The sequence below is a fragment of the Dipteris shenzhenensis genome, chromosome 1, assembly GCF_047967505.1.
Source record: "Dipteris shenzhenensis isolate YYH24624 ecotype China chromosome 1, Dip_SZ_1.0, whole genome shotgun sequence".
In the NCBI taxonomy this organism is placed as follows: Eukaryota; Viridiplantae; Streptophyta; class Polypodiopsida; order Gleicheniales; family Dipteridaceae; genus Dipteris; species Dipteris shenzhenensis.
Genome location: NC_141596.1, coordinates 61,593,540 through 61,605,987, shown reverse-complemented (window position 1 = coordinate 61,605,987; position 12,448 = coordinate 61,593,540).

Here is a 12,448-nt window from a genome sequence, read left to right as displayed (position 1 = left end):
GTGGCAATGAGTTTTACTTGCCTAATTCCCCCGGGGATTCACAAGGGGAAACTTATGATATCACCTGAGTGTACAATAGGGGGGGGTTTTGAGAGGAGGCATAAGGTTATACATTAGGCGTTGGGGGACTTTTTACTTTTTCTCAATCTTGAATTTAAGCTAGAGGGCCTTGACATGTCTAGGGTGGGAGAGGGAGGGGTGTAGGGAAATACACATTTTTACCCCCTAAACATAAAAATTACAGATACATACACATGAGGCCCAGAGACCTAGAGAACAGCTCATACAAATAGAGGAGTGTTTATTTTTTTTGAGATTTGATTGCGAGCTTTTTCATTTTTTTGCGATCTTTTCTTATGCTGAGCTCGAGGGACTTGATTTTTTTGGTCCTTTTTTAGAACATTATATAACACAACTCTTGGGGGACTTTACATGATATAAGACTCACATATGTTGAGCAACACTTATAACACAACCCTTGATTCGTGATCACTTATAAGAAGTAAGCTTAGTTGGCAAGGTTCTAGGACATGCATTTAGAGGAGTGTGAGAGCTCAAGAAAAGAGGGTAAGGGTTTCAAACGATAGATTCTTGTGTGGTTGCATATTCAAAGTATTCTAAACATGCATTAATCTTTGAAGGAATGTAGTGATTGGAAGCATTTGACTAATTGGAAGCAAGGACATCTTCAAAGCAATGTAATGATTAGAAGGATTCATTTTTTTAGTTGAAGATAATCATTTCGAATTTGCATTCTAAAGAAAACCTTCAAATTATTGATCTTCAAACCAATGCAATGACTAATTAGAAGCATGCCTTCAAAGCATCTTTTTGGTCATGCATAAAAAGCATTGCATATTTAAAGGCAAGCATTCCAAACTTGCATCCCATGCAAGCACTACAACCAAGGCACGCACACCAATAATGCAATAGATCCTAATCTTGAAGACCTTTCATGTATCTTTAATCACAATTGTTGATGGCAATATACGTAATCCTCAAATCATGTCACAAGAAAATTATGAAGATACTATTTGGGTCTCTTAAGGCCAATGAAAACCTTTATGCCAACAAGGTGTCCTAGCCCCACCTAGCTCTTTGGGATCTCTAAATCATTTCACAAGACAATTACAAAGATACTCTTTTCGAAGGCCTTTATGCCAATAAGGCCTCCTAGTTCTAGTTCAAAACTGCCAATTGTAAGTGTTCAATAGAAAAGTTAAACCAAAACTATTTAATTATATAGAATTTTGACACTTTTACACAAGAAATGGCTTTGTTCATATCACACCGATCGTTTTGACTTCAAACATGACCACAGTTGGAGTCATATTGACCAAGTTATGGCCAAAATAAGACCGGTTGCCCAAGCCCCCCAAGCACTTGAGGGGCTGCGCTAGCGCAGCCCCTCACCATGCTTAGGGAGCTTGAACAACCAGTCTTATTTTGGCCATAACTTGGTCAATATGACTCCAAATATGGTCATGTTTGTAGTTAAAACGATCGGTGTGATATGAACAAACATTTCTTATGTTATAATGTCAAAATTCTACATATTTAAAAAGTTTTTGTTGAAAAATTCTTTGTTTCATAAGAGCTTAAACTTATGATGCTACACATGATCATTGTATATCAATAGTTTGAACATACATACTTGGTAGTTATTAATAATCAATAATTTCAACAAGAGCATAATCAATGATACTAAAATGGCATCCTTATTAGCTTCACATGAAGGGGAAGATTGCCCTGAACAAATACAAAAAAAGGAGCCCTAGAGCTTGGCCAAGGGCTATGCCAACACAATCCCTAACTAAGCTTTGGGAGCTTCATCATACAAGTTTATTCTTGCTCATGGTTTCTCTATGTGCAAAATGCAAAATCATATGAACCCAAGGAAGGGCACGTTCCTTGGTCTTATAATTTTTGGAGAGGAAATGTGCCGACTCTCCCCCCACACGAATGTGTGGTTAAGTTTATTTGTTTATGTGTTGGATACAAAGTGCTATTTCCTAAACACAAAAATGCTAGTTGATCAATGCTAAGTGCTAATTCTAAATCCAAATGATATGTATGAAATTGAGAGTGCTATTTCTCAAATTCAAATTGCTACCAAATATATACAAAGTGATAAATGAAAACTGCTATATCCCATATTCAAATAGCTACAAATGTTTGGCTTAAGTTCCCCGTCCTTTGAGTTAGAATCACTATCACTTTCTTGGCTGAAGAGATTCGGTGATAGAACGTTTAGGAGCCACTCTTGTCTGCAGCTTTTGGCTAGCTCACCTTCCTCTGCTAGCACCAGTCCTCCATCGGTTTCAGTCTGCACAGTGGGGGAGCTCCAATCTGTGCATTGAGTGTTCTTGATCTCTTCAAGCTGATGTAGCTTCGAGTAGTCAATTAGCTCTTGTGCGCCAAGTTGCTCCTAAAGGTACTTGCGCTTGAAAACCTTGTAGAGGTAGCTTGATGATTCAGAGTTTTCAATTGGCATTAGCTTGACGTTCTTCTAGCTCGTCCTTGTTGCTTCAATGGCCATGCTATTGATGCTTGCAATTTGAGCTGCTATGCATGGGTGATTGCCAACAACCTCAAAGTTTTTTGTACTACAGAATTGATCCATTAAATTTTCAAAAATGCAAAATACTATGTACAAAATACAAAATCATACATTTCTAAAAACAAAGTACGATGTGCAAAATGCAAAGTGCTATGTTCTATATCCCAAACTCAAATTGCTACATACTATATGCAAAATGCTATGTGCAAAATACAAAATCATATGAACCCAAGGAAGGGCACGTTCCTTGGTCTTATAATTTTTGGAGAGGAAATGTGCCGACTCTCCCCCCACACGAATGTGTGGTTAAGTTTATTTGTTTATGTGTTGGATACAAAGTGCTATTTGCTAAACACAAAAATGCTAGTTGATCAATGCTAAGTGCTAATTCTAAATGCAAAATGATATGTACGAAATTTAGAGTGCTATTTCTCAAATTCAAATTGCTACCAAATATATACAAAGTGATAAATGAAAACTGCTATATCCCAAATTCAAATAGCTACAAATATATGCAAAAAAATATATGCTAAACACAAACTCCTATGTGCAAAAAGAAAGATCTATTTACCATGTTCTATATTCGAAATGCTATATGCTACATTCAAATTCCCATATGCTATATTCAAATTAGTATCAACATAAACTAGAGACGTTATAAATTTTGAGTGAAAATAATAAAGTGTTAATAACCTTGAAATTTTGTTTGTAGATTATTCGAATTGGTGAATTTCAAGTAATTTTTAATGCTCTCATCCACAATGGGAAAATAAAGTAGGTGCTTCTACTTCAACATATAATTTACTTTACAAATATGAAAAGGTCTCTTATTGAAAGGAGAGAACGTGCTTCCTACATTAGCATAGAAAACAAGAAAAGATGCTTACAACCAAGTTTTTCCTCATGGTTATTCATCAATGATTTTCTAAAAGAATGGAACCAAATCACTTCTCAATATATTTCAAAGATGCAATATTGTATATATTGTGGTAGAATAGAATTTAACACATGTTCTTTTACAAAGTTAAAATCAGTAATATCACTACTAGAATCAAGTATAACACCATATGACTTATCCAATACGTTCATAAGTTTGCATGTAGAAAATGGCCTAGGACATAGATTAAAAATGGCTTGTAAAGCATGCATAGATAGTCCATTCAGAAAGTTGTACTCGGTTCCCTATGATCCAGACTATTTACAGAATGTATTAGGTGCGGACATATTTCAAATGCAAATGCTTTCTATAATCGATATATCCCTAAACGTTTCTAAAGGTATTACACCTTTAGCAACAGGTATACTACAAAGGATATCGATGTTGGATAATCCACTAATATGTTGGAATCGCCAACAAAGATTCTGTAGTAACTCAACAAACTTACTATCAACAACAAAACACGTTCTAGCGTTTAACTCTAGAATAAACCCCATATTTAAAAAATACTTAACAATGTATGAACGACCGTATCCAAAACTAGGAGTAAGTGTTCTTTCTTTAGAAGTTATTTCTGATATTCTTGAAAGACACTCTGCTGACTCACCATTCGATCTTATGAAAATTGCACGTGAGGACAACTACTTGTCATTACTAGAACAAATCAACATGCTACCTACAACTCATCAATTTAAAAAAAATACATCACATGAATTCGGGACAATTGTACTTCATGATTCAACAAGAATTATTGAGCGTCAGCTCATAACATCTATGGAAGGTCTGTCACAATGTGACGAATTAACAACAGAGTATGCATTATTCCCATTCCTCTATCCTTTCGGATATGGTGCTCATGACGGCAAGATGTTCTTCAATGTATATTTAAAAATGAGAATATCAAAATTGTTCTCCGTGTTCACTCTTTACAAACCATACTTGTTATTGATGTACTAAATACGTCAATCTATTTTAATAGTAAACTCTACTCAAACTACAGTATTACAAAGAGATATTGGCCAACAAAGATGAAAGATCCAAGAATATCTGAACAAGAAATAATTAGACGTATTCTTAAGTTTCAAATACCAAATTCTATTCCTGGATCTCCTTCATGACACCGTAGAAACTTAAAAGATCTAATGGCAATGGTTGACATATGGGGCCTTCCCAATATATTCCTTACACTTACTGTAGATGAGGTATCAACCACAAGATGGTGTGAAATTGATCAAATAGAAACCATTGCTAAACAATTCAATAAAAACTTCACATGGAGAGATTGTCCAGTTGAATGCGCAGTGCTCTTCCATGTTAGATTGCAACAATTCTTAGCAAGATATATTCTGTGCGATAAGGGCCTACTAGGTAGAGTCAACCATCACATCATAAGATATGAGGTACAAAATAGAGGATCTATGCTTGCACACATGATGCTATGGATAGATGCACAAGACATAGATATTGTATCAAACCAGATAGATGCACATATCCCTTACATGAATGATTTTAATAACTAGCCAGAGAATTCAATTCAAAGAAAGCTTAACTATATGGTAAAGAGAAAACAATCCACACATGTAGGCCAACATGCAATCTATTTGACTCAACCACAAACCACAAATGCAAATACGGATTTCCATATCCAATACATTTAGATACTAAACCTACTATAGATACTCTCACACAAAGATGGATCTACTTCTGTCCATCACTAGAACATCGTAATGTCATTCCATACCATGCAGGAATATTACTCTTGTGGCAAGCACATATGAATATTCGAAAAATAACAAACACAGGCCTCTCATATTACCTTCTAAAATATGCTATGAAAACCGAACCCATGGGACACATGAACTTGAATCCTAGTGATGCGAAACTTCTAGGACTAGATAATCTAGATCCAATTAAATTAAAAATGATATCTGCATACATTCTTTCAAAGCCAACATCTCCAACAGAGGCAGCATTCTCATGCTTACAAATATCGACCATTCAAAGAAGCGAATCTGTACATTTCATTGACTCCTCTCCCCCATCTATGCGCCAAAAATACCTTCGTGAACATTGTGTTTCTGTAATGCATCCTATAGATACATATTGCGGTCGTCCAAGTGTCATGGAGAACTTGACCTTCTATGAATTTTGGAAAAAATAAAATGTCCAAAAGTCAAAGAAAAAAAACAAAGATAACATAACTATCGTAGATTCTTTAAAAAATTATGTGTATCCATCAACACGGATCGTACGTTTCACAGATTACCACCCTGCTCATCATTTTGAAGGATTTTTTTACAACCTTCTACTAAAGAACGTAAATTTTAGAAATGAGAATGAGCTCATTTCTGAAAACAATCATACAAAATCTTACTTCTTAGAATGCCATATCCGAGACCTCGTAAAAACAAAAGAAGACATGGAAACTCTTATCGATCAATATTGCAAAGTGCACTTGCTAATAGATCAAAATCGCCACCAACTAACAAACATGATACTCCAAAAAAGCCCATTACGTGTTATTCAGAACTCCTTCATGGCTTCAACCGACCTTCATGAAGATACCAATATACATAACACAACACGCACAAAATTACTTCAAATGATGAACGAGTTCAAGGATTTCGAAAATGCAACTCTTTCTTCTGAACAACAAGAAATTTACGAAAAGATAAATGGATCACCCATAGGACTTCATGTCATTTGTGGTACTCTTGGTTCAGGAAAGACATTTATGATCAAGTACATTACTTATAATTATGTAAAACAAGGAAAATCGATTGTTCTAGTAGCAACAACAGGAGCTGCTGCAATGAGACTAAGTCGATTAGCAACTACTGTCCATCATCAGTTTGCTCTACCAAAGACACACGATATGTTTCGTGCCTCCTTACCAGTGTCAGACGAACGATACATAGAATTGCAAAATGCAAAAATCATAATAATTGATGAGATCTCAATGATGACATGCCAAACATTAAACACAGTAATCAGACAACTGTGCGAAACTTGCAAGCAAACAATCTTGCATCCTTTTGAAAATAAAAAGATGCTCTTATTCGGAGATATGTCCCAGTTACCTCCAGTATGCAAATGCAAGGTGTAAGAAAATGAATTCTGTAGAAAATGCTATATTGGAAACTCAGGTTTCTGAACAACTGCAACCTTTTCATTCCTTCACACATCAATACGTCACCTAGAAGATCCAACATACATAGAATTCTTAAACATAATTAGAATAAGACAACCAACGGTAGAAGAGATTCAGTATTACCTAGGTAATTTAATCATAAGTGATAGTGAAGCAAACGATTTCATTGACAAGGACATAACTATATTGTGCACCCATCAAAAAGACACACGATACTATAATGAGCTCATAAGAAATTCAAAGAGCATCAAATTAAAAGCGTCACTGTAACATCCAATGCAGATCAAATCTTAGAATTAAAAGAATGGATAATGGATTCAAATTTCCACTCCATACAACAAATAGCAATAGGAGCGAAAGTGATGATCACACAAAATATAGATCTCACAATCGGTGCTACAAATGGTGCTATTGCAAGTGTCATATCACTAGAAATAGATAATAACACAAACAACATTTTTTAAATTCATGCCAAGATCTTATCAACAAATGAAAAAATCACACTAAGACGATCAAAACATAAACGGAAGGTATTAAACTCAATATGGTATCACAAAACAACTTTTCCAATCACACTAGCATATGCAATTACGGGACACAAGTCACAAGGATGCACATTCAAAGGAAAGGCTCTTGTAGTAATACAAAAATCATTTGCACCAGGACTAACATATGTCATGCTTTCACGAGTCACCACTCGAAAGAACTTAAGAATCTTAAATAAAATCAATCCATCTGACTTCATTCCAATGCTTACATGAACTTTAAAAAAATAGTAATCAATAGAAAATCCTTTTATTAAATATTCATCATTTAAGAGAAAAGAAACTTTTGATATACAAACTAATATGCAGGATCTATCAAAAAACTTATTTGAAGAACAACCAACAATAAAATATGGCAACATCAGACGAGGTACGTTTTCAATATTAAGCATTGTAGTATTTCTTCACATTAGTTTATATTCTAATTTATAATAGATTACTATTTCGCAGATCTTTAATCAATTCAAAAGTAAAGCCCGATTGGTTCAACAAGATCAAGAGAAATCAATAAAAAGAACAAAGGGACAAAATTACTTCTTGTATACAGCTCAAATGCATCTCGCAAACATGGCTGGAAAGGAACCAAATGAATACATTTATGGATGGAGCACACTGCAAGACCTTAGGAATTTCATGGATAATAAATAACATATACATAATATCAATTCAAACATAATGCAGGTCTAACTAAGTACATAATTCAAAAAATCACAAAAGAGGACGATATCATTACTCCAATGATGTTGAGAACAGAAGCACAAGCTATAATAGATAAGCACTCAGAAGGAATTTCAGCTTATTGCCTTGAACTTCTACACTTTGGCTACAATGTAAGCTTAGCCGAACTCCTCAAAATAGAACGTAAGACTGGAAATGTCATACTAGCGGAGTTCAACAACATGTTCCAAACACATGATTAAAAAAAAGCAAAAGAGTTGCCATTTACCATAGAAGGTATAACTTCCATTATTGATTTAAATTTTGCAAAAGAAGCATATGGTTAACATTTTGAGTTTTTCCCGACTCCAACAAAGAACAATATATTTCAGCATCCTACAGGTACATTCTTGACTCCATATCTTAAAATACATACAAACTTCATCTTCACACAAGAAAAACTCATCGTACTTCATTTTGCTATTTCAAATAGGAAATCGCGAAGAAGACAAAGAAAAAGGCACAAAAGGCCCATATTACATATATTCTATTCTATGTATTGCTACAGAAAAAATATATATTGGACAAACTAGAAATCTTGAAAAATGGATAGCACAACACCAAACCAATCCTCCATTAAAATTGAAACATGATGTTAACAGGTACAAACTGTTCGACTTGAACTTCAAAATAGAAATCCTAGCCACCACAAACTTTAAAAGCAAAGTGGATACACTCGAAGAGAAATACATAAGAGAACTAAACACAACCAACTCGAAACATGGATACAATAACCTCAGTGGAAATCCAGCATCTACAAAAAAATTTTACTTTCTAAAAAATAGAGACATAATCTAGTATATTTAACTAGAAGCCCATTTTCAATACATGTAAAGGACTTCCTATTTCAAACTATAGTTACATCATACTCTTGAAGGACTCTTAATTCATAACATATATTACTCATTTTTTTTTGTTTTCAAAGCATTACTACTTTTTTTCAATACACCTACTTTTTTTGTTTTCAAAGCATTACTACTTTTTTTCAATACACCTAAAATAATTCATGTATAACATGTATTAAAAAATGCTTACAAAAGCATCACGTTTTTAGTGATATATAACTCCATTTATAACAATTCCAATAATAACCACTTTTAGGTATACTATATAAATTTTCATGTATTGTTACTCTTATAATAATATTATAGTGTATTTCAAAAAATTCTACTATTATAGTGCTCTTCTTCATATCATAATTAATTCTTCTCAAATTGCAAGTTTACAGAATGTATTAGGTGCAAACATATTTCAAATGCAAATGCTTTCTATAATCGATATATCCCTAAACGTTTCTAAAGGTATTACATCTTTAGAAACAAGTATACTACAAAGGAGATTGATGTTGGATAATCCACTAATATGTTGGAATCGCCAACAAAGATTCTATAGTAACTCAACAAACTTACCATCAACGTTCTAGCATTTAACTCTAGAACAAACCCCATATTTAAAAAATACTTGACAATGTATGAACGACTGCATCCAAAACTAGGAGCAAGTGTTCTTTCTTCAGAAGTTATTTATGATATTCTTAAAAGGCACTCTGCTGACTCACCATTCGATCTTATGAAAATTGCACATGAGGACAACTACTTGTCATTACTAGAACAAATCAACATGCTACCTACAACTCATCAATTCAAAAAAAATACATCACATGAAGTCGGGACAATTGTACTTCGTAATTCAACAAGAATTATTGAGCATCAGCTCATAACATCTATGGAAGGTCTGTCACAATGTGACAAATTAACACTAGAGTATGCATTATTCCCATTCCTCTACCCTTTTGGATATGGTGCTCATGACAGCAAGATGTTCTTCAACGTATATTTAAAAATGAGAATATCAACATTGTTCTCCGTGTTCACTCTTTACAAACCATACTTGTTATTGATGTACCAAATATGTCAATCTATTTTAATAGCAAACTCTACTCAAACTACAGTATTACAAAGAGATATTGACCAACAAAGACGACAAGATCCAAGAATATCTGAACAAGAGATAAATAGACGTATTCTTAAGTTTCAAATACGAAGTTCTATTCTTGGATCTCCTTCATGGCACCGTAGAAACTTAAAAGATCTAATGGGAATGGTTGACACATGGGGCCTTCCCAATATATTCCTCACACTTACTACAGATGAGGTATCAACCACAAGATGGTGTGAAATCGATCAAATAGAAACCATTGCTAAACAATTCAATAAAAACTTCACATGGAGAGATTGTCCACCAAAGAACAATATATTTCAGCCCCCTACAGGTGCATTCTTGACTAAATATCTTTGAATACATACAAACTTCATCTTCTAACACACAAGAAAAACTCATCGTACTTCATTTTGCTATTTCAAATAGGAAATCACGAAGAAGACAAAGAAAAAGGCACAAAAGGCCCATATTACATATATTCTATTCTATGTATTGCTATAGAAAAAAGATATATTGGACAAACTAGAAATCTTGAAAAACGGATAGCACAACACCAAACCAATCTTCCATTAAAATTGAAACATGAAGTTAACAGGTACAAATTGTTCCACTCGAACTTCAAAACAGAAATCCTAGCCACCACAAACTTTAAAAGCAAAGCGGATACACTCGAAGAGAAATACATAAGAGAACTCAACACAACTGACTTGAAATATGGCTATAATAACCTCAGTGGAAATCCAGCATCTACAAAAAAATTTTACTTTCTAAAAAATAGAGACATAATCTAGTATATTTAAGTAGAAGCCCATCTTCAATACATGTAAAGGACTTCCTATTTCAAACTATAGTTAAATCATACTCTTGAAGGACTCTTAATTCATAACATATATTACTCAATTTTTTTCGTTTTCAAAGCATTACTACTTTTATTCAATACACATAAAATAATTCATGTATGAACTGTTATTAAAAAATGCTTATAAAAACATCATGTTTTTAGTGATATACTCCATTTATAACAATTCCAACAAAAACCACTTTTAGGTATACTAGATAAATTTTCATGTATTGTTACTCTTATAATAATATTATAATGCTATTTCAAAAAATAATACTATTATAGTGCTCTTCTTCATATCATAATTAATTCTAAAAATTTTACTTTCTAAAAAATAGAGACATAATCTAGTATATTTAAGTAGAAGCCCATCTTCAATACATGTAAAGGACTTCCTATTTCAAACTATAGTTAAATCATACTCCTGAAGAACTCTTAATTCATAACATATATTACTAAATTTTTTCGGTTTTCAAAGCATTACTACTTTTATTCAATACACATAAAATAATTCATGTATGAACTATTATTAAAAAATGCTTATAAAAACATCATGTTTTTAGTGATATACTCCATTTATAACAATTCCAACAAAAACCACTATTAGGTATACTAGATAAATTTTCATGTATTGTTACTCTTATAATAATATTATAGTGTATTTCAAAAATACTACTATTATAGTGCTCTTCTTCATATCATAATTAATTCTTCTCAAATTGAAAGTTTACATAAATCTAAGTTCTAAATTCGCTTTAACAATCAAGTCAAGATGGAAAATATTATTTAACAATTTTTAAGAAATAGCACTAAATTCATTTATATATATTCCAGCTCAATATAGCTACCTGCCCGGATCTAGTTGAATTTCAGTAACAGAACTTCGGTGAGGGAGGTCGCATTACTTCAGTGAGGGAGATCGCCACGTGGAGGGTCTCCCCATGCAAGAAAGGGTGCCTCCAATGGTCGACACATGTAAGAGCTGGGTATTAGAAAGTATATAGATGAAAAAGAGTAATGTGGATGAAAATCAAAGATAGCTACAATTCTCAATCAGGCCATTGATAACACTATAAGATAGCAACATAATAACCAATTTGTGGCATGATACTACATGGAAAAATGCAAGGCTATGTCACATGACTATGTGATTTGATAGAGAGTTCTAAACAACCACTTTTTGCTTTTGATTAAATACCACGATACGACTCAATGGAAAATGACTCAATAAAATGAGATGGGAGCTTGAGAAGCAGGATGGGGGAGGGGAGGGAGACAAAAAGAGGAGGGAAAATATCCAATCTTAAAAAAAGGGCCAAAGAATCCCTCTCTTTTTTTTCCCTCTAATGAAAACCTCTTGAGAGTCATCCTATTTATCCTTTTCGCCTCTTCTCTGTGATAGATTGATGCCCTCACCTTGTTTTTATCCCCTCCACATCAAGGCATGTGTAGCTACCGAAGCCCCCACTGAAGAACAAGGAAGGCATTGTGGTCAAGACATTCAAGCCCAAGAACCCATACATAGTTTATGAAGAGAGGAGAGGAGAAGAGTGGAGATGAGAAGAGAGGGCACAGCTAGAGAGCACACCACAAATGACTAATTGTACACTAGATTTAGTTGAAAATGTAGAATATATACAAACCCATTTAGGGTTAGGGTTAGGGTTAGGGCATCTAACCCTTTCCTTTAGAGTGCTTGTTAGAGAAACAGATTACTTTGATGAATCAAAGCCAATAATAATATACTGTGATAATC